A 23,126-nucleotide genomic window follows, 5' to 3' on the forward strand; every position below is an offset into this window, starting at 1 on the left:
CATAGAGCTAGAATTCTGGCCCTTGGACCATCATTTAGATTTTAAGTTGTAGAAAACCCCCACCAGGGGCACCTGGGTGGCTCACTCAGTTAAGCATCTGCCTTCAACTAAGGTCATGATTTCGGGTTCCTGGGATCAAGCCCCTTCAGGCTTCCTGCTCAGCTGGGAGCCTGCTTCTGCCTCTGCCTCTTGTTCTCTTGTTCACTCTTTTGCAAATGAATAAGTAAAATCTTAAAAAAAGAAAGAAAGAAAACCCCCACCATCTTTCTTAGGTGTTCCGAGACAGTCCTCTTCTCAGACACAGTATTCTCCAAATCTCAACTGCAGGGAATGGTGTAGCTTTGGGATGAAAAATTCAGTCCTTCTCAGGCTTATGATTCAATGAAAATAAAGTTATGAAGGCATTCAGAAGAAAATGGGCAAAGAAAAAGTGCCACGGATCAAAGGAGACTGAGACAATAGAACTTTTTATTTTTTAAAAAAAGTTGATAGTTTCAAAAGCCTTCAGAGGAGCTCCTGGATAGCTCAGTCAGTTAACCATCTGTCTCCTGAGTTTGGCTCAGATTATCATCTCAGGGTAGTGAGAAGGAGCCCTGCACTGGGCTCCTCACTGGACATGGAGTCTACTTAAGATTCTCTCTCCTGGGCACCTGGGTGGCTCAGTGAGTTAAAGCCTCTGCCTTCGGCTCAGGTCATGATTCAAGGGTCCTGGGATTAAGCCCTGTATCATATCGGGCTCTCTGCTCAGTGGGGAGCCTGCTTCCCCCCCACCCCTGCCTGCCTCTCTGCCTATTTGTGATCTCTGTCAAATAAATATAAAATCTTTAAAAAAATTCTCTTCCTCAGTCCCTCCCCCCTAAAATAAACAAACAAACATAAATAAATAAATAGCTTCAGAGCTTTGCTCCTTAGAAAAGTATTTTGTCTACCTATCTACTTGGATGAGTAACATCATATCGTAATGAGACTATAGGTGATAAAAAAAAAATAGTGAGACATTAAATACCTTGGATGAAAAAAATTAGGATCCAAGAAAATCTAATTGAAAGAACAGGCTAGTTTTCATAAGACAAAGTGAAATAGGGGTAGATGTAAAATTCCTATGCTAAGGATTAAGAGCCCAATCACCCAAGGGCAGGGGTACAGGAACTGTCCCATAAAATAATCCTCCTTTTTCCATGATCAGTATCCTACGCCAAAAGCTTCATAATGTTTCTCTAAGTCTTACTTTGGGGATGGCCTGGTAATCATAAATAATTTAGAAAGATGATTTGAAATGTATATTGTTAGGAATCAAGTATTCAAATATAATGACTTAATAATAAATAGTTCCTTTTGAGGCGATCCAGTAACTACTAGGGTTGGGCTTGCTTCTAGAAAAATCCACCAGCAAGAAGAACCAAAATATTTCAGGCAACTTAATTGGCTATTAAGGATTCCATCAGCTTCTGTAGTACATCTATACCTAAGTGATACAGTTTCACTTAATGGCCTCCGTTTTCCTCCACAGGTAGCCACTTAGACAACACTTTCAACTGGTTGATGCACTGACAGAGCAAAACATGGTAGTTCAATGCATGATGAGCTATGGTCGAGATAAGAACTGTCCTCTCCTATTTTCTGGTTTTTTACTACAAACCACTGTCTTTTCAGCAACTATTAATAAAATCATGTAGTTTCTCCTTTAATTTTAGTATACTGAATTATGGAACAATCCATGAATTCCTAGACCAAATTCCATGTGATCACACTGTATTCTTCTTTTGATAAATGCTGTATCCTTCTAGTAATGTTATTAAGAATTTTTGTATCTATATTTGTAAGTGAGACTGATCTATACTTCTTGTACTGTATCTTTCTTTCTCTCTCATTCATATTTACTTAGTTTCTGTATTCAGGTTGTGCTGGTGTCACAGACTAAATCTAGCTTTCCATTTTGTTCTAGGATTTACAATAGTTTAAATAACAATGGAGCTAATTTTTTGTTGTTGTTAAAAGACAGAACAGGGCTAACCATTTGGCCCTAGTACTTTTTAAAGTTACATCTTTAGGGTGTCTGGGTGGTGTGGTTGATTAAGCGACTGCTTTCGGCTCAGGTCATGATCCTGGTGTCATGGGATCGAGTCCCACATCAGGCTCCCTGCTCAGCACGGATTCTGCTTCTCCCGAAGACCTCTCTCCTTTCATGCTCTCTCTCTCTCTCATCTTCTCTCTCTCTCTTTCCCTCAAACAAATAAATAAAAATCTTTTTTAAAAAAAATAAAGTTACATCTTTAATTATGTTTCTAATCTTTTCTATGGTAATTAGACTAAGTTTTTTGCTTCTTTTTGGGTCAATTTGTTACTGTTTTTTTAATTGTGGTAAAGTATACATAACATAAAATTCACTATTTTAACCATTTAGGTGTACAATTCATTACATATAGTCACAATGTTGTTGTACAATCACCACTATCAAATTCCAAGTTTTGGGGGTATCTGGGTGGCCCAGTCAGTTAAGCATCTAACTCTTGATCTCAGCTCAGGTCTTGATCTCAGGATCGTGAGTTCAAGCCCCACACTAGGCTCTACACTGGGCATGGAGCCTACTTAAACATTTTTTTTATAAATTAACAAATTAAAATACAGAAATACAAAAAAAATACAGAAATACATAAATTCCAAATGTTTTCATTATTCCAACAAACTATATCCATTAAACAATAATTCTCCATCCCCACAGCTCCTCTCAGCCCCTGCTAACCTCTATTCGATTTTCTGTCTCTATGAATTTGTCTATTCTAAGTACTTCAGGTGGAATCATACAAAAGCTGTCCTTTTCTATCAGTCTTATTTCACTTAGTATGTCTTCAAGGTTCATCCATGCTGTAGCATGTGTCAGAATTTCATTCCTTTTTCAAGCTGAATAATATTCCATTTCATGAGTACAGAACATCTTGTTTGTCCTTTACTCTGTTGATGGACATAGGGGTTGCTTCCACTTTTGCTATTGCGAATAATGCCGTAGGAACATGGGTGTACAAACATCTCTTCTAATCCCTGCTCTCACTTCTTTTGCATGTATACCTAGAAGTGGAATTGACAAATTATATGCTAATCCTATGTTTAACTTTTTGGGAACCACCATACCATTTTCCAGAGTAGCCATACAATTTTACATTTCTGCCAGCAATGTGCAAGTGTTCTAATTTCTTCATGTTCTTAAAACACTTCTTTCCTGTTTGCTTTGTTTGATAATAGCAATTCTAATGAGTGTGAGGCATCACATTATGATTTTTATGGATATTTCCCTAATGACATTTCCCTATTAAACATCTTATCAAGTTCTTATTGACCATTTATAGATCTTTGGAGAAACAGCCATTCAAGTGCTTTGCTTATTTTAAAAATTGACCTGTATTCACAAATCAATCAATGAGATACACGATATCAACAAGAGAAAGAATAAGAACTATACGGTCATTTCAATAGTGAAGAAAAAGCACTTGACAAAGTACAACATCCATTCATGATAAAAACTCTGAACAAAGTAGGTTTAGAGGAAACAAACCACAACATAATAAAGGCCATACATGACAAACCCACTCATAACATCATACTCAATGGTGAAAAACCGAGAACTTCTCCCCTAAGCTCAGGAACAAGACAAGGATGTCCATTCTCATCACTTTTATTCAGTATAATACTGGAACTCCTAGCCACAGCAATCAGACAAGGAAGTAGTTAACGTGTTTTCATTTGCTTATTTGTCAGCTGTATATTCTCTTCAGTGAAATGTCTCTTCGGGTCTTTTGTCCATTTTCTAACAGGATTGTTCATTATTTTACTATTAATACTATTAATAGTTTTTTTATACATTCGGATCTTGTCAAATATGTGGTTTGCAAATGTTTTCTCCCAGACTGCTGGTTGCCTTTTCGTCTTCTTAATGGAGTTCTTCACACAGGAGAAGTTTTTAAATTTAATGAGATCCACTTTATCAAGTTTTCCTTTCATGTATCATGTTTTAGGGGTAAAGTCTAAGAACTCTTTCCCTGGCCCTAGATCCTGAAGATTTTATGATTTTTTCCTAAAATCTTTATTATTTTACATTTAAGGTCTTGATCCATTTCGGGTTAATTTCTGCATACAGCATTCAGTTCATTTTCTAAAACTACGGATGTCCACTCGCTCCAACATCATTTATGGAGAGTTCCTCTACTGAATTCCTTTTGCTCCTTTGTGAAAAATCAGTTGAACATATTTGTGTGGGTCTATTTCTGGGTTCTTAATTGTGTTCTATTGATCTCTGTGTCCATCCTTCCATCAACACCACATTCTCTCAATAACTATACCTACATTTTCAGCCCTAATATCAAATAGAGTAATTCCTCTCAATATACTTTTTTTAAAGCTATTCTACGGTCTATGCCTCTCCACATACATTTTAGAATCTGCCTGTCTATACGTGCAAAAATCACTTTGCTGGAATTTTAAAAGAAACTACATTTAACCTACAGATAAAATTAGAGAGGACTGTTATCTTCACTATGTTGAGTCTTCTAACTGTGAAGCTTGTATGCATCTCTATTTAGGTTTCCTTTGATTCATTTCACCAGCCTTTTATAACTTTTCAGATCCTGAATGTGTTTTGTTAAATATATACCTAAGGATTTAATTCCCTTTAATGGGACTATAAAGGGTATTGTGTTTTTAACTTCCATTTCCACATGTTCACGGTTAGTATATAGCCATGCAATTGATTTTTGTGTGTTGATCTTCCATCCTGCAAGTTTACTAAATTCTCTTACCAATTTTAGATTTTTTTAAAAGATTTTATTTATTTATTTGACAGAGAGAAATCACAAGTAGACAGAGAGGCAGGCAGAGAGAGAGAGAGGGAAGCAGGCTCCCTGCTGAGCAGAGGAGCAAGGTATAAGGACCCTGAGATCATGACCTGAGTCAAAGGCAGCGGCTTAGCCCACTGAGCCACCCAGGAGCCCAACCAATTTTAGATTTTTGTTGATTCTTTGGTATTTTTCATGTAGACAATCATGCCATCTGCATACAAAGATAGTGTCATTTCTTCTTTTCCAGTCTATATGCCTTTTCTTTCTTCCTGCATTATTGCAGTGGTTAGAATTAGCACACGGTACTGAATACGTAACAGCAGACATCCTTCCCTTGTTCCTTAAAGGGGAGTTCAGTGCCCCACTATTAAGTATGATGTTAGCTGTAGTTTTTTTTTTTTTAAGATTTTATTTGATAGCACAGATCACAAGTAGGCAGAGAGAAAGGAAGAAGCAGGCCCCCCGCTGAGCAGAGAGCCCAATGTGGGGCTTGATCCCAGGACCCTGGGATCATGACCTGAGCCGAAGGCAGAGGCTTTAACCCACTGAGCCACCCAGGCACACTCTAGCTGTAGGTTTTATAGAGGTGCTCTTTATCGTGTTGAAAAAGTTCTCCTCAATTCCCATTTTGCTGAGTGTTTTGTTTTTGTTTTTACCATGAATGGGAGTCGGATTTTGTCAAATGCCTTTTCTGCATCTGTTAAAATGATTACATAATTTTTTTGTTTAGCTTATTGTTATGGACTAAATGTTTGTGTCCCCCAAAATTTATATGTTGAAATTCTAACTCTTAGTGTGATAGCATTTGGAGACATGGCCTCTGGGAAATAAAGAGGCTGAGATAAGAGGATGAGAATGGCAACCTCAAGATAGTAATGGGGCGCTTGGGGGGCTCAGTGGGTTAAGCCTCTGCTTTCGGCTCAGGTCATGGTCTCAGTCAGGGTCTTGAGATCGAGCCCTGCATTAGGGTCTGCTCTGGGTGTGGAGACTGTTTAAGATTCTCTCTTTCCCTCTCTCTCTGCCCCTCCCCCTGACCCCTCGCCCCTCCCAGCCCTACTTACGTGCACTCTCTTAAAAAAATAACAAAAAGATGAGGATGAAAGACCAGAGCTCTCTCTCTGTCATGTGGGAACGCAGTGAGAAGGTGACAGTCTACAAGCCAGGAAGAAGATTCTGACCTGGAACTGAATCTGCCAGTATCTTGATCTTGGACTTGCCAGTTTCCAGAATTTGCAAGAAATGTTGTCTGTTGTTTAAGCTGCCCAGTCCATACTGTGATGGTATAGTAGCCTAAGCAGACTAAGACATCTGTTCACAGGAAGATTGTGTTGAACCAGCCTTGCATAATTAAAATTAATTTCATCATCTCATGGCATATAATTCCTTATACCTTGCTTGAATCGATGGAAACACAGGCTAAAAGAGGCCCAGGCACTGTTGCTACTCACTCACCCATCTACCCCAGATCCTGGTTTACAACGACCCAAACAACAGCCAATTCTCAAGGAAAACACACTTGAGAGGACTGACCAAAAAATGTCAGTTTCTGAACAAGTTTCTAGACTACTTGATTTTCTGAAACCTGAGTCATTATAGCTTAAGAGAAAGAAAAAAACTGGTAGGAGGGACTCACGGGGTTTACCAATGCACCACCTGCACCACATGTGAGCAGCTTCTAAAGCTCCTTCCCCTGTGGTTTCCTCATGATATTCCTCAACTGACGATGAGCTGATGACACTGCAGAAGCCTGGCAACAGGCCTATTACTGGCCTGGAAACCGCTAATCCTCCAGTGCATTTCATTCAGAAAAGATACAGACATTTAGGGAGGGTTTAAAATACTGACAACCAGGTGTGCCAGGACATTTGAAACGTCTCCTCTAGAGTGGTTAGGAGCTATTAAATATATGACTTCAGGGTTTGTTTGTTAGGTTTTTTTTAACTAAAAGGTGTTTTAGGGCACATTAATCTGGGTTATAAAATACTCAGCTGTCTAGTTAGAGGCCTCAATTTTCAGTGCCGACTGCTGACGCAACAGTGCAATCCGCACGGGCAGACCGCGGCCATGAGGAACCGCAGACAGCTTGCTGCCTGACTGCCTGGGTCAGGGGGGCAGGGGGATAAGGGGGCAGGGGGGCAGGGGCCTCCGGGCCAATGCACTGGCCTGGCCTGCCTCCACCCCACTGAACACCACTGTAAACATGGGCATGAGGGAAAGAGAAGAAGCTCTGAGCCATTCCAGAGATTTCTGTGGAGGCAGCGGAGGGGGAGGAGAGCAGGTAAGAGACTCAGGGCCAAACTCTGGCGCTCCTGCTCCAATGGCAGCCTCAGCAGGCCCTCTCGGACACTCAGGTCAGGTTTGAGTGTCCATCCATAAAGTTCTAAGGCTTGTTCTCCTTAGTTGCTGCCTATCTCCCCACAGGCTCCTGCAGGGACTCCCGTCTGACCTGCTACACCAGTCTTTACACGGTCTCTGTCAGAGAGGTCCACTTTTCCTTCCTGCAGGAGCATCTCCAGAGGCTGCCTCCCTACCGCTGCTAGAACTCCCTGCCTAACTAACCCCTCGTCATAAGTTAATACCGAGACTTTCTAAGAATTGACCCAATGCATTGCCATGCACTGTCTCCTAGGCAAGCCACATAATTTATTTCCCATGTCAAGACATTTATTTTCTGCTCGTAAATGTGTTTCTAGTTTGAATTATGGCGTTCAGATGATTGATATTTCATAGTGTTCTGCAAAGAGCACCAGGACTTCCAGGTGTCTAACCACTCACTGCCTTGGCCCAGTGCTCAACAGAGAGTGTCATTCTACCCCACATGCAAGGCTCTGGGACCTCAGGGAGAAACACCTGGAGCAGTGAGCGGTTCTCCACCTGGCTGTTCATTAGAGCTTTGAAAACCTGCCAAGCCCAACCCACAGCCACACCAGTTAAATCAGAACCTCTGAGCGTGGGACCTGGGCATCAGTATTTCCAAAGGCTCTCCGGGTGATCACATGTGCAGTCAATAACTGAGAGACTGGAAGGAACCTCTGTGCTTGGGAGGACCATGGGCCCAAGTGAGAAAACACCATGATGACAATAGCTACCATTCACTATCTTCTATCCCCTCCTTACACCAAGCACTCTGCAAGGACTACCTCATTTAATCCTCACAACATACCCCTGAGGGAGGTGTGGTTATGCTGGTTTTGCAGAAAGGAAACCAAGGCTCAAGGTGGCTGATAACTTGGCCAAAGTCATAGAGATGGTAAATGTGAGTCACTGCCTCCACTCCTGGTAAAGAAAAATGGGGTAAGATTTTTAAGTGGGTGACAAATTAATAGAGACAGAAAGTGGACCGGTGGTTGCCAGGGACCAGGGGTGGGGGGATGGGGAGATACGTTTAATGGGCACGGAGGTTCAGTTTGGGAAGAAGAAAGAGATTTTGGAGATGGGTGGTGCTTATGGTTGCACAAAACTCAATGTATTTAATGCCACTGAACTGTACACTCAGATGCTAAATGTCAGGTCATGCATCTTTTGTCCTAATTAAGAAAAAAAATAAAAACAAGAGAAACTTAAAAATAAAATAGCAGTGGGTGGGGGGAGAGGGGGACTCCGTGGCCTGTCTCATGCACAGCACAATTCCAGGTTATCTCCCCATTATCTTGTCTTTTTTTACCGCTCTCAGTTGTAGTATGCAGAGTGCGATGCCAATAAATTGTGTCTAGCAGAGATCCCGTAGATATTAGCCAGTTCTACATATAATAAGCAAATTTATTTCCACTTTCCTGATTGCCTACACAATGGTGGTTCTTTGAATTCTCCTTTGAACCAGCTGCAACATCGCACTGGTTCCCTAATGACCTGATTACGTAAAATCTTTATATATGTTTGTTTTATAACTGTTGCTCAGAATTACCACTGTATGTCAAGTTTCCCTGACAATTTCTGATGATAAACTACGAAGACCTAAGTTCTCCCGGTTGAGGTTTGCTTCTCGTAAGATGATGCTTCTAGCTACCACAGAACACAAAGCAGACTTTCCATCTGACCCGGCATGTAACTGTACGCCCTTGCTGCCCGCCATGGAGTGTTTTAGATTTAAGCGCCCAGAGCAAGATTAGGGGCTGCCTCAGCCCTGCGCACACTCTAGCCCTCTTTGGGGAGGTGAGAACACACTGGGCTACTGGGTGTGAGGTGACAAGTCCCAGGCAGCCTTCGGAGGGAACCCTGTTTCCCAGCTGAGTGGATGGTAAGGGGTGTGGAGACCCCCACTGCGCCCCTCCCATCAGCCACTTGCATGCTTTTCTCCCTGACTCCCAGTAATGGGCCCTCGACACAGCCTAGAGCAGGTGAAAAAGAAAATTCTATGAAACCCATGCTGAAGCAGAGAGGAACAAAGGCCAAAAGAGAAACTAAATAACCCACAGCAGAGAGAGCTCTTGAGGGCATCTAGAAAGGTAGGATAAATTCAGAAGACGAAGGGCTAGGAAAAGAGGGAAGACAGAGCCATCAAGAAGGAAGAGGTCAGTGAACCACTGGTAGTGGGGCAGGTCAAGGTCAGACCTCCCAGCCTCTCCATGCTGGTGGAGAGTCCACTGGCACAATCTCAATGCACAGCAATCCCACTCAAGCTGTCACAATTCCTTGGGCACACGCCCCCTGACCCAGCAGTGCCAGTTAGAGAAATCCGTTCCACAGATATAACCACACTGTCGAATAAGACCTTAGGACAAGGTTAGTCACTGCAGCATAGTTTATAAGAGAAGATTAATAGAATCTAAATGCCCATCAATAGGGGATAGGTTAAGCCAATCATGGTCCACGGAATAAAGCATAGTGAAGAAGGCTATGTATAGTATCCTACAATTTGTATAAAAGGAGGGAAACACACAGAGATACATCTATTTGCACATATAAGCATTAAATATAATAGGAAAACACAAGGAACAGGTAACACAGGCTGTCTACCTGGGGGGAAACACGGAGTGGTTGGGAGGCAGCACAAGAGGGAGACTTGCCAACTTCTGTATCTTCTACATCAGAACTATGTGAACGGATCACGTACTCAAAAATTGAACAACTTTTATCTTCTTAAGTAAGTATATGGAATCTTCTGGAAGAAGCGTGCTACACACAACACTTTCTCTCTCAAATGAACCGTTTCATGTGAGCAAAAGCGTTGTAAGCATGTATTTCTCCCATCACCCACCTCTGGGGACTGATAGCTACAAATCCTCAGGCTGGCAAACACAAGTTCAGACCCACACCATTCCAATAAGTCTGAATATTAAACACACACCCAGACAAATCACAAGAGACTCTTAATCATAGGCTGAGGGTTGCTGGAGGGGCGGGGGTGGGGGGATGGGGTAACTGGGCAATGGACATTAAGGAGGGCACGGGATGTAATGAGCCCTGGGTGTTGTAGAAGACTGATGAATCACTGACCTCTACCTCTGAAACGAACAGTACACTGTATATTAATAAACTGAACTTAAATTAAATTAAAGATAAAGTAAAATAAACCATCCAAAAATAGATCCATACTTAAAAAACAACAACAAGGAAGCACACCTGCGGAATCAAACACAAGGCAACAAAATAGATCCCCCATTTTTACAGCTTCCCCCTGCCCAGGAAAGCCAGCCTCACAGACCCTTCCTGGGGGTTTTGCCCAACAGGAAACAGGTTCAAGAGCATGAAGTCAGGCAGTAGCAGCAGGAGCGATAATGCTTGCAGAGTCCACAGCTGCCCTCTTTCTAGCTCATGAATGCACATCACTGACCTCCAGCCTTCTCTTTGGAATGGCTGCCAGAAAATATCTACCAACCCCACACGTGCGCTCTTCCTTTCTACAGAAACTACCAAGTGTCCTGCTTGGGAAGGTTACTTTACTACAATCAACCCCTTTGCATTTCTCTTTTACAAGTTTATAGAGTTTATATTAATTGGAGCACAGTCACTGACTAGTATGGGGCACAAGATAGGAAAGCACCCAGGACCCACACTTTTAAGTGATGCAATAAAGTTATTGAACCCCCTTAAGTCTGCTTCCTTATCTGTTAGCAATTATGATATTTAGAACAGCTATTTTAAAAAATCAAGTTTCTGGGGACTTGCTTGTGGTTTTGCCAGAGCTTGCATGTCCTGAATTGTAATTATCTGCTATTCCTGAATAAACCTATTTTTGCTAGTAGGAAAAAAAAAATCAAGTTTCTGGAGGGATAATTTGCATTCAGTAAAACTCACCTTTTCAAATTATTTAGTCAGATGTATTTAGGTAAATGTACATAATATCATATGACCACCACAACACACAAGATATAGAAGATTTTCATTGTTCCCACCCCCTCAATTCCTTCCAACTTCTTTTCAGTCAGTCCCTTCCAGCATCCTGGACCCCTGTTTTCCATTCTAATAGTTTTGTGGGTTTTTTTTTTTTTTTAAAGATTTTATTTATTTATTTGACAGAGAGAAATCACAAGTAGATGGAGAGGCAGGCAGAGAGAGAGAGAGGGAAGCAGGCTCCCTGCTGAGCAGAGAGCCTGATGCAGGACTCGATCCCAGGACCCTGAGATCATGACCCGAGCTGAAGGCAGCGGCTTAACCCACTGAGCCACCCAGGCGCCCCTCCATTCTAATAGTTTTGACTCTTCTAGAATATCACAGGAATGGAATCATATAGGGTGTGGCCTTTGTGGTTTCAAATTCATATGCTTTTGACACTTGTTTATATTGTTTCCTCTATCCCTTTTTATTGCTGAATAGCATTCCTCAATGTGTCTGTCAGTTCAAGGGTAGCAGTGAGGTTTACTTGAAGGAGCTTTAACTCCTGCCAATGATGGAAGCTTGGCAAATCCAAACTCTGCAGGGTAAACTAGCAGGCTGCAGACCTCAGCAAGAATTGCTGCCTCACCTCAAGTCCCAAGGCAGTCTGGAGGCAGAACTCTCTCTTCCTCACAGGAACCTTTTTCTTTTTGTCTTCAGACCGCTAACTGATTGGATAAGGCCCACCCACATTTTGGAGGATAATCTGCCCAACTCAAAGTCTACTGATTTAAGTGTTAACCTCAGCTAAGAAGTATCTTTACAGAAACATCTGGAATAATGTCTAACCAAATATCTGGATATATCATGGCTTAGCCAAATTACAACATAAAATTAACTATCACACAAGATCACAAAGATTTTATCCTGTTTTCTTCTATAATTGTCATAGTTTGTAGTTCCTGCATTTAAATCTATGATCCATTTTAAGTTCACATTTCCATGTGCTACAATACATTCCCTTTTTTTGGTGTACAGATGCCCAGTTGTTCCAACACCATTTGTTGAAAAGACTGTTCTTTCCCTGCTGAACTGCCTTGGCATGTTTGTCAAAAATCAATTGACCACATGTGCGTAGGTCTATTTGAGGACACCCTATTCCGTTCTCTTCATCTTGTCTGCCTTGATTATTGTAGTTGTACAGCAAACCTGGAACTCAAGTAGTAAAAGCCCTCCAACTTTGTTCGTCAAAACTGCTTTGGCTAGTCTAGGGCCTTTGCATTTTCATATAAATTTTGGACTCAGCTTCTCAACTTCTACCGAGAAAGCCTATAATGGTCATTTATTTAATGCCAGAAGTTGTGCTCCACAGTTGTCATATCATTTAGTCTTCACAGCAACCCCACAAGGTTGGGATTGTCCTCATTTTTCAGACGAGGACAAAAGTGACCTTGTGTCCTCTGCTCAGGACTCGCTGCCTGCTACTCAGACCCCAATCTTCAGAGCAGGAGGTGGCTACTGTGGCACCGGCTGTGTCTCCTCCTGATGGCTACCACATCCAACACTAAGCACGGTTCTAAGTACTTCACATATTTAGTTGCCTAAACAATCTAATGAAGTAGCTACTGTTATTTCTTACTCATTTCAGAGGTAACCTCCCCAGGATCACAGAGGTGGTAAGTGTGCTGGCATCTGAACCCAAGGCTGTCCGGTTCCCACATCCACGCTCACACCTTCCCTCTACACTACACAGCCTTGGTAGGGAATTTCAAAGTGGATACAAAACTCTGGGAATGGTGTACATGTGGCAGGGAGAAGGGATTGGGGGAGAGAGTTGGTGGTGGAAAAGCCCCTTTGGCCTAACCCCTTCCACAAGGCAGCCTTGTTCTCTCTGTGCACGGATGGGGAGGAAAAACCTGGAAGGAATGGCTGGGGCTCATGCTGGAAGGAGTAGGGACAGTTTAGGCACTGGGAAAAGGGGCAGGCCTTGCCCTAGGTATGGGCCTCAGGCTCCCTCCCAGGTCTGCTTAACTGGCCTTGACCCTGTTACTTCATGTTCAGCAAGTCCCTTTCCTTAATAGCATGACAGAGACAACAGCAAAGGCTTCTCAGAGCCACTGGGAAATTTTCATTGAGATAGTGTATGCAGAGTAGCAGTCCAGTGCTTCTACGAGTACTTGAACACAACTTCAATCAACTTGATTTTATGTTTGACGAATTACTAAGGTGGCATACGCTTATTTTAATAAGTGGAACAAGGAGCACCTGGGTGGCTCAGTTGGTTAAGCATCCGACTCTTGATCTCAGCTAGGGTCTTGATCTCAAGGTTGTGGGTTCCTGTCCCGTGTTAAAAATATAAAAATAAATAAATAAGACAATAAATAAATAAATAAATAAATAAGGACCGACACAATGGAAAAATCTGTAAAACAAAACTAATCATCTTCCACACCAAGTAACCCACATTAGCAGCCCCCTGGGTTCCACACATTACTCCCTGCTCAGCAAACACAAGCATGTTTGCAAAGAGAACTGGATTTGTTTTTTAACCAAATGACATCATACTGTACCCATCACTTGTTACCTGGCTTCTTCATTTATCAGTGGATATAACCGGTCAATATAAGTTCTAACTCTCTCAATTTCTTTGTGCATAGTATATATGCAAATATGCAAATTTACATAGACATTTCCATAAGACCTTAAGTTCTCTCTTTTTCCTTCCTTCCGGCCCCTCCTTCCATACCTCCATAAAGCACTGCCACGTGGCCACCTCCTCCCTCAGTTTTCAGATGTTCCCTCTGCAGTAAACCCTGGGGGCACGCTCTCTGAACAAACTCCTTGAGGCCATGGTCTGTACTCCTAAGTGCTCAATCCCTGTGTCACCACTCAGGGTAGTGGCGGGTGTCAAGTGGATATGTGGCAAATATTACTTCTATGAATAGAACCATTTTTCTTCCTAACTACATTTGTATCAAGTAACCTCTGTCCTTTGCTTTGGGAGGAAACAAAAGCTACAGTGAAATATCCCAGGACCAGCTTCCTGGAAGCTCTGCAGAAAGATCCTTCACGTGAGGATTGCTAGAGGCTCACCACCCTTGCTACATGATCGGTGCTTGGTGATGAGATACACAGTGTTTATCCAACAGCAAAATAACTACTGGTATTGAAATAATGAAACTAAGTTGTATGGAAAGATTTTTAACCAAAATGTGAGATGACTGTGGAGAGAATATGTTCACGTAAAACCAAGGCTTTCTTGAAAATAAAAAAAAAAAAAATCCCACTTTCTGTTTTAGTGCCAAATATCTCAGGCATTATCCAACGGTGGAACAACTTGAAAGGACAGAGGAGCGAGAAAATCAGGAGGCAGAAGGGGCTGTGCTGGGCCACCAGGAACTTGTAAAAGGGAAGGTATGTGAAGGAGTCAAAAGAAGGGAGAATGGCTTGGGCTTCTGCTTGAGGACTGAGTCAGGTGCCCTCCATCAACAAAGGTACCATGGGAAAAGGACTGGGTTTGGGGAAGGGCACAGGGTCATTGCTGTGTATTCAAATCTGAAGTAGTTGTGAAGAACCCACGCATCATTCAGATAAAGATGCCCATGAGGGCAGCCCAATGGGTGGATCAGGAGATAGAGAGGAACAGGTGCCTGGCCAGAGCTGGGGAGTTAAGGTGTGTGTGCAGAGTGACAGCAGATGAGGACTGAGAGCCCCAGGGAAAGCCAGCTTTGGAGGTAGAAACAGCAAAAGGAGTTGGAGGAGGCAGTGTCAGAGAAGAAACCAAGAGGCAGAGCATCAGGGAGCCAGGGGAGCTGCATTGAGGTGGGGGGGGGCGACATCTCGCAAATTCTAGCTGGGTTCCCCAAAACAGATCTTTTCCCCCCATCTTGTTCACTGGTATAAAGTAGGCACTCAATACTTGCTGGATGGGTGAGATAACAGATAACCCTAGATAAACCTAGGGTTAGGGTTAGGGTTGGGATTGGGGTTAGGTGAGAGCAGTGCCACAGAAGCGAGGGGTCAAGAGCCAAATTACTGGGAGATCCTGAGCTTCCACGTCTAACAGCCAATTTACTCCAGGGATGTTTGTGACTCAGGATAATCACTGTCCTTGTCAGATTTCCTGTTCTAACTGAAAATGTGCTGGTCAATACAACACAGAAAATAATGGGTCTTAATATGAAAATTGTGCAAACAGCTAATCAGAGTTTTCAATGAGCCTCTTAAAACATGACTTACAAATTTTTACATGTAGTTTCTACCCAATTCCCAACTCCCAATTCCATGAACTCTGAGGACTTGTCCTGTGCACAACTCCACCCCTACTTGGTGGATAAGGTATTACAACCACACACTATTAGCTATCAAGCAAAATCACCATGAGAACAGAAGATACTGCCCTTGTCAGAGCCCTGGTGTAACAGAAAGGACATTTACCTGGGAGCCAGGAGATCCTGGTTCTGGTCTCAGCTCTGGCACTTTCTAGCTTGTACCAGTCCCTCCCCTTTGGGATCCTCCCCTTTCCTCACAACTCTAAAAGAAAAATCTGTCTATGTATATGTCACGGGGTACTAGGGCTGAGCAACACAAATGTGAAAATCATTTGCAAGGTGTAACAGGTTGCACCCATGTGCAAACCATTACTGGGATACTGCTTTGTTAAAATACCTGGGCAGCTGAGGTTCCAGGCAGGAAAACATTGGCAGATTATATCCACCATGTGCAAGGTGACAAAGAAGATATACTAACAAGAAGTAGCCCACAGGAAGTCCACAATCCAAAGTTATAAGCCACATGGTTGAAACATGCTGGCTTAGAGCAAGGACCCTGGAACCAGATGGCCAGGGTTTGAATCCCAGTCCTGACACTTTCTAAGTGAAATTTTGGATGGGTTGGTTACCTACCCTCGTCTTACCTCAGTGTCCTCATCTGTGTGATGAGGATAATGAAGGTGTGGTGAGGTTCCCACCAGTTAATCACTGAAGAGTTCCTGTAAGAGGAGTTTTGCAGGAGTAGTTTGCACTATCTAAGTGCGAGCAGTTTACACTCAACAACACTATTCCCTTCCTTCAACGTGGGCCTTACTGTGTGAATCCTGTGCTGGGCGCTGCATATGTTGCGCCCACTTAGATTGCATAAGGGTGGCGACTCACATTCTCACACTTAGCCCTTGTGTAAAGCCTTGAAGTTTGGGGAGGAGTCTGAGGCGCCTGCCTGGCTCAGCTGGTAGAGCACGTGACTCTTGATCTCGGGATTGTATGTTTGCACCCCACGTGGGATGTAGAGATTATATAAAAATAAAATGTTAAGGGGTGTCTGGGTAGCTCAGAGTCGATTTAAGTTTCTCTCTCTTACCCATGAGCACGTTCTCTCTCTCTCTCTCTCTCTCTCTCTCTAAAACAAATAAATCTTTAAACAAATAAAATCTATCTATTTATTTGACAGAGAAAGAGAGAGAGAAAAAGAGATCACAAGTAGGCAGAGAGGCAGGCAGAGGGGGAGGGGGAAGCAGGCTCCCTGCTGAGCAGAGAGGCCAATGCGGGGCACCATCCCAGGACCCTGAGACCATGACCTGAGCCGAAGGCAGAGGCTTAACCCACTGAGCCGCCCCAGAATAAAATGTTTTAAAAAAAAGTTTGGTTAACAATTTGAAAGTCATGAAGTGAAGAAATCTACCTGCATCACTGACTCTCAGCCAGTGGTGATTTTGCCTCCCAGGAGACACTTGGCAATTTCTGGAGACATTCCTGGTTGTCACAACTAGGGAGAAGGGGGTCCTACTGGCATCTAAGAGGTAGATGCCAGAGATGCTGCTCAACATTCTACCACGCATAGGACCAATTCCCACAAGAAGAACTGGGTGACCCAAAATGTCAATGATGTGGAAGTCAAGAAACCCTGGCCACATTAACAAGTAGGTAATAAGCAGTGGAGCAGGTACCCGTACCAAACTCTTTGGATTCCAAATCCATTGCTCTTCTGGGCCAAGCACAAAGAGATGTGGGAGATTAACTCAGACCCAAGTCAGAATGTTAGTCTGGGGGTTGTTCTGAGTACCCAATAAAGCAGTATCCAGTTATTAGAGAAACCAAATGAATGGGCAGCATTTCACCAGCTGAGAGGAGAGAGAGTTCCATGCAGGCTACCTCTTTGAGAGGAACTGACTGATCTAGGTTCCAAATGAGCAGGCCTTATAGGAGCAGAGTGGGCACATAATGCTTTTCGGGAGGTCTTGCAGGGAAGAATCTCCCAACAGCAACTACTGTAAGCTCAAGACAATAAAATACTGCCTTCAAATTTCTGAGGCAAAATCATTCTCAGGTTTCATACCAAGTTGTCACTTAAGTGACAGGTTAGAATACCAAGTTGTCACTTGGGTGACACATTAGAATAAAGATAATTTTTTCAGACATGCAGACTCTCAAAACATTTATCTTCATGTTCCCTTTCTTTGGAAGTTACTAGTCACAAGCACCACCAAGGTAAGGGTGACATGGTTCCAGCAAATGGAATCTAGCACAGGGGTGAGGTGAAAGGAATTCTCAGGATGACTCTGTTCAGGCAGAACTAGAGAGCAACATAGATCAAACTGAAATGGAAAGATGGATGGTTCCAGAAGGGATATCTCAAGGAAAAAAAAACTGACAAATACATGATAGGATTAATTATGGAAAATTGTACTAAGAACTGCTTTACAGAGTTGTTGGATGGTAGCATATTCAAACTTAATTATAAGTTTGAATACAACTAAACAAATAAAAAAATCAAGGCAATTATGAAGTCCAGGAAAAACAGCAAGTTATATAAAAATGGAATTGTAATTAATTATAGTATAATTCTTGGCTCACCAATTAACAGCAATTACATAATCACAGTAATTATGCATCTGATCAAGACTGTGATATAACTAGATTGAGAAAGTATGGAAGAGAAAGGGGCAATAGTTTATGTCTAAAGTTGATCAATCTCTCCCATGCACTCATTCTCAGGAAGACATCACAGCTGTGCTATTCAATACAGTAGCCAACAGCCACATGTAGCATTTTAATTTTAGTTAATTAAAATTAAATTTGAAATTCATCCACAAGCCACATTCTAGGTACTCAATAACCATGTGTTGCTACTCTAATAGACAGCACATATACAGAACATTTCACCATCACAGAAAGTTCTGTTGGATAGTGCTATACTAGAAGGTATATCACATCAAACCAAGGAAGTAAACCAAGAAAGAAAAAACATGAGGAGATCCACATAGATGAAAGTGGTAAGTGAAATCCCTAGGATAATAGTGAAGAGTGACACTTGTCAGAAGGCCCTAAGGACCACCAGTCTGGACTGAAATAGGGGAGAGGGCTCCAGAGAACATCTCTCCAAAGAGACTCAGTGGAAAGACTACCTAACATATCAGAACATCCAGAGAGCAGATCAGCAACTGAGTTTTAGGACAATTTGGGATATGTACACACAAAATCAAGGAAACAAATACAGGACAATTAATAACATTAGAAAAAAAGGAATTATTACAAAGAAAAAGAAAGGAAACATAATGATAGTACATTCTACATGGTTCAACTATAAATAAACTGGTTAAGGGGCGCCTGGGTTGCTTAGTCAGTTGAACATCTGATTCTTTTTTTTTTTTTTTAAGATTTTATTTATTTATTGACAGAGAGAACACAAGCAGGCAGTGGATCACAAGAGAGAGACAGGCTCTCTGCTGAGCAGGTAGCCCGATGCAGGACTCAATCCAGGACCCTGGGTTCATGCCTGAGCCGAAGCAAGATGCTTAACCGACTGAGCCACCCAGATGCCCCATGAATGTCCGATTCTTGATTTAACTCAGGTCATGATCTCAGGGATCCAGCCCCACTTCAGGCTCTGTGCTCAGCAGGGAGTCTGAGATTCTCTCCCTCTCTCTCTCTTCTTCTGACCCTCCCCCTGCTCTCTCTCAAATAAAAAATAAATCATTAGTATAAGCAAATAAATAAACTGGTTAACTTAATGTAAATATCAAATGCTGATGCCACCTAAGTAATGACAAAACTATACTTGAGAAGGCAGACAGGCACATGTGAGAGCAGGGAAGAGAAAGAAAGTTAAATCTTAGATCATTGGTTTTCATATCATTACAGGAACAGATAATGCTTAAAATGGAAAAAATCAAGATTGGGCAATATCAGGATATTATTTAGGAATGTAAACATTAAAAGAAAATACCCAAAAGACTTGAAAGTAGTTGGCTATGGAGACTCAGAAATGGAATAGAAACATAGTAAAAGTATTTGACACTTCAATCTAGATGTAGGTACAACATAAAAATTAAAGTAATACCTACTGTTTTTTAAAGTTCTCATTTTATTTATTTATTTATTTTTTTTTTAAAGATTTTATTTATTTATTTGACAGAGAGAAATTACAAGTACACTGAGAGGCAGACAGAGAGAGAAGGAAGCAGGCTCCCTGCTGAGCAGAGAGCCCGATGCGGGACTCGATCCCAGGACCCTGAGATCATGACCTGAGCCGAAGGCAGCGGCTTAACCCACTGAGCCACCCAGGCGCCCTAAAGTTCTCATTTTAATTCACTAGTTAGTATGCAGTGTTCCATTAATTTCAGATGTATGATATAGTGATTCGGCACTTCCATACCTCAACCGGCAAATGCACTCCCTAATTCCCGTCCACCTATTTCTCCCTTTCCCCTTCCCACCTCCCCTCTGGTAATCTATTTATGTATCTACCTACCTATGTATCCATCCATCCATCCATCCACACACAAATATATGTAATCTTCTAAGGCTGAATAATATTCTGTTTTATATATGTGTGTGTGTGTGTGTGTGAGTGTGTGTGTGTACATCTTCATTACCCATTCATTTATCATTGGATACTTGATCTGCTTCCATATCTTGGCTACTATAAATAATGCTACTATAAATATAGGGGTGCATGTATCCTTTTGAATTAGTGTCTCTTGTATTCTTTGGGTAAATACCCGATAGTGCAATTGCTGGACCATAAGGTAGTTCTATTTTTAACTTTTTGAGGAATCTCCATTCTGTCTCCCACAGGGACTGCACCAGTGTGCCTTCCTCCCAATAGTACAAGAGGGTTCCTTTTTCTCCACAATCTCACCAACACTTACTGTTTCTTGTGTTGTTGATTTTAGCCATTCCAACAGGTGTGAGGTGCTATCACATTGTGGTTTTGATTTGCATTTCTCTCATGATAAGTGATGATGAGCATCTTTTCATGTGTTTGTTGGCCAACTGTATGTCTTCTTTGGAGAAATATCTATTCAAGTTTTCTAACCATTTTTAAATTTGATTATTTGTTTTTTGCCTGTGGAGTTTTGTAAGTTCTTTATATATTTTGGATACTAACCCTTTATTAAATATGTCACTGGCAAATATCTTCTCCCATTCCATTGGTTGTATTTTAGGTCTGTTGATTGCTTCCTTTGCTGAGCAGAGCTTTTTATTTTGATATAGTCCCAACAGTTTATTTTTGCTTTTGTTTTCCTTGCCTCAGTTGATATATCTAGAAAGAAGTTGCTAAAGCCTAATGTCAAAGAAGTTACTGTCCGTACATTTTTAGGATTTTTATGGTTTCAGGTCTCACATTTAGGCCTTTAATCCATTCTGAATTTATCTTTGTATGTGGCGTAAGAAAGTGGTCCAGTTTCACTCTTGTGAATGTAGCTGCCCAGTTTTCCCAACACCATTTGTTGAAGAGATTGTCTTTTTCCCACTGTACATTCTTGCCTCCTTCATTGATGACTAATTGAGCATATAATTATGGATTTATTTCTGGATTTCTTTTCTGGTCCATTGATCTTGATGTCCATTTTTTTTAAGACTTACATATTTATTTACTTCAGAGCAGTGGGGGGGGCAGTGTAGGGGGATGGGGAGAAGCAGAGGGCAAGGGAGAGAGCAAATCTCAAGCAGACTCCCTGCTGAGCGTGGAGCCTGATGCAGTGCTCGATCTCATGACCCTGAGATCATGACCAGAGCTGAAACCAAGAGTCTGATGCTTAACTAAATACGTCACCTAGGCACCCCATGTGTCTACTTTTGTGCCCGTACCATACTATTTTGATTACTGCAGCTTCGTAATATAACTTGAAGCCCAGAATTCTCATTGCCTCCAGCTTTGCTTTTCCTTTCCAAGATTGCTTTTGCTATTTGGGATCTTTTGTGAATCCATACAAATTTTAAATGGTCTGTTCTGGTTCTATGAAAGATGTTGTTGGTATATTGATAAGGATTATATTGAATGTGTACATTGCTTTGGATAGTATGGACATTTTAGCAGTATTTTTTCTTTCAATCCATGAGCATAGAATATCTTTATAATAAATATATATGTGGTTTTAGTATATTCCTGGCTCACAGCTCCCCCAAATCCTTGGAATTTCCTAAGTGATAAAAGCAATGGGAGCATCTTTTGTTACAGTAGTTTGTCATTTGTCCTCAGTTCCTGAAATAGCTCCAGAGCCAAAAAAATGAAAGAAGAGTGTTCTTCATAATAAGCACCTTTCAACCACACCTGAGTTTTTGTTAATGAGTAACTTTTGGAAAGCCCCTAAGGATGGGGGCTGGTTGCCTGGGGAACCAACCTTGATTAGAGGGCTAAACTCTGTCCCATTCCCTGACCTCCAGGGAGAGGGGTGAGGCTGGAGGTTGAATGTCAATCAGCAATCACCAATGAAGCCTCAGTGAAAATCCAAGAGAATTCAGCAATCTTCTGGGTTGGTGAAGACATGGAAGTGCTGGGAGGGCGGTGCACTCGGAGAGCATGGAAGCTCCGTGCTCCTTTCCTCATACCTTGCCCTACGTCTCTCTTCTAGCTGGCTTATCCTCAGTTATATCCTTTCATACTGAACTGCTACTCTAGTAAGCAAAATGTCTTCCTGAGTTCTGCGACCAGCTCTAGCAAATTAATTCAACCCAAGGAGAGGGTGGTAGGAACCTTTGTTTTATAACCAGTTGGTTAGAAGCAAAGGTGACAACCCTTACTTGGCGACTGCATCTGAAGGGGCGCTGGGGTGGGGGAGGCACTCTTGTGGACTGAGACCTTAAACTGTGAGACCTGTGGCCATCTCCAGGGAGAGAGTGTCAGGGTTGAGATAACTGCTTGGTGGTGTCAAAATAGCACACATCAGAATCATGAAATATAGAGACTGCAGAGGAGTAACTGAAACTGTATGCCAGCCAACCTTTGCCACCAGTGGTCAGCCACTCTCATTTGAAAACGAAACTTTGCTTCTCACCGCAGCTCCATCTTAGGGAGCCTGGAAAGTCGGTTTGAAGCCAGACTCTGCAGGTACAAGTAGCAATTCTGCAATTCAATAGCTGAAGGACCCTGAGTAAGTAACTTTTATGATTCTGTGCCTCAGTTTCCTCATCTCTATAGTGGGGATGAAAAAAAGAACCTTGTCTAGAGGACTGTAAAGTCCTTAGAGCAATACCAAGTGCTCAATAGGCATTTTTCACCAGCATTATCTTCTCTTTGTATTCTAACTTGTCACTTAACTCTGCAGCCTGACCTTCCTCTGTTTTGCTACAAAACCGCCCCTTGGCCAGTATGTCCTCTCATTTCCCACATATTATCTGTTGGTGAGGGGTAAGCAATGTCCTCTAAAGCTTACCGGACATTTTTACTGACCCATATGAAATGAAAGCCCAAAGAGATGGTGGCCATCATCTGGTCCAAGCCCGTTACCGTACAGACGGGGCCAGTGAGGCTTTGAACAGCAGATGGGCTGCCCTGTCCATAAGCTGGTCTAATGTGATTATTGTACAAACATTCTCCCCAATAAGTTTTTGTGCCCCAATTTCTCCAGTGAGATCTCTTGTCCATTTAACCGAAGAAGTAGATGAGAAAAAGCCACCCTGTGATTTTAAAGACTGTTAAATGCTAATTACAAGCCACTCCATTTGAACGATAGCATTGAAAGCATCTTAATCCCCCTTCCTTCTCTCCAAACTGCCATCACTAGAGAAAACAAAAAGCCAGTTCTATGAAAGCTTCAAACCA

At 42.0% G+C, this 23,126-nt stretch overlaps 1 protein-coding gene across 6 annotated transcripts in view; it reads right to left on the bottom strand.

Annotated features, from left to right (window-relative positions):
* ANKRD6 (ankyrin repeat domain 6) overlaps positions 1-23,126 on the bottom strand; it is a 188,146-nt gene that overhangs the window by 42,303 nt on the left and 122,717 nt on the right. The window lies entirely within an intron of this gene.

This window comes from Mustela lutreola, chromosome 6 (assembly GCF_030435805.1).
Source record: "Mustela lutreola isolate mMusLut2 chromosome 6, mMusLut2.pri, whole genome shotgun sequence".
NCBI classification, from domain to species: domain Eukaryota; kingdom Metazoa; phylum Chordata; class Mammalia; order Carnivora; family Mustelidae; genus Mustela; species Mustela lutreola.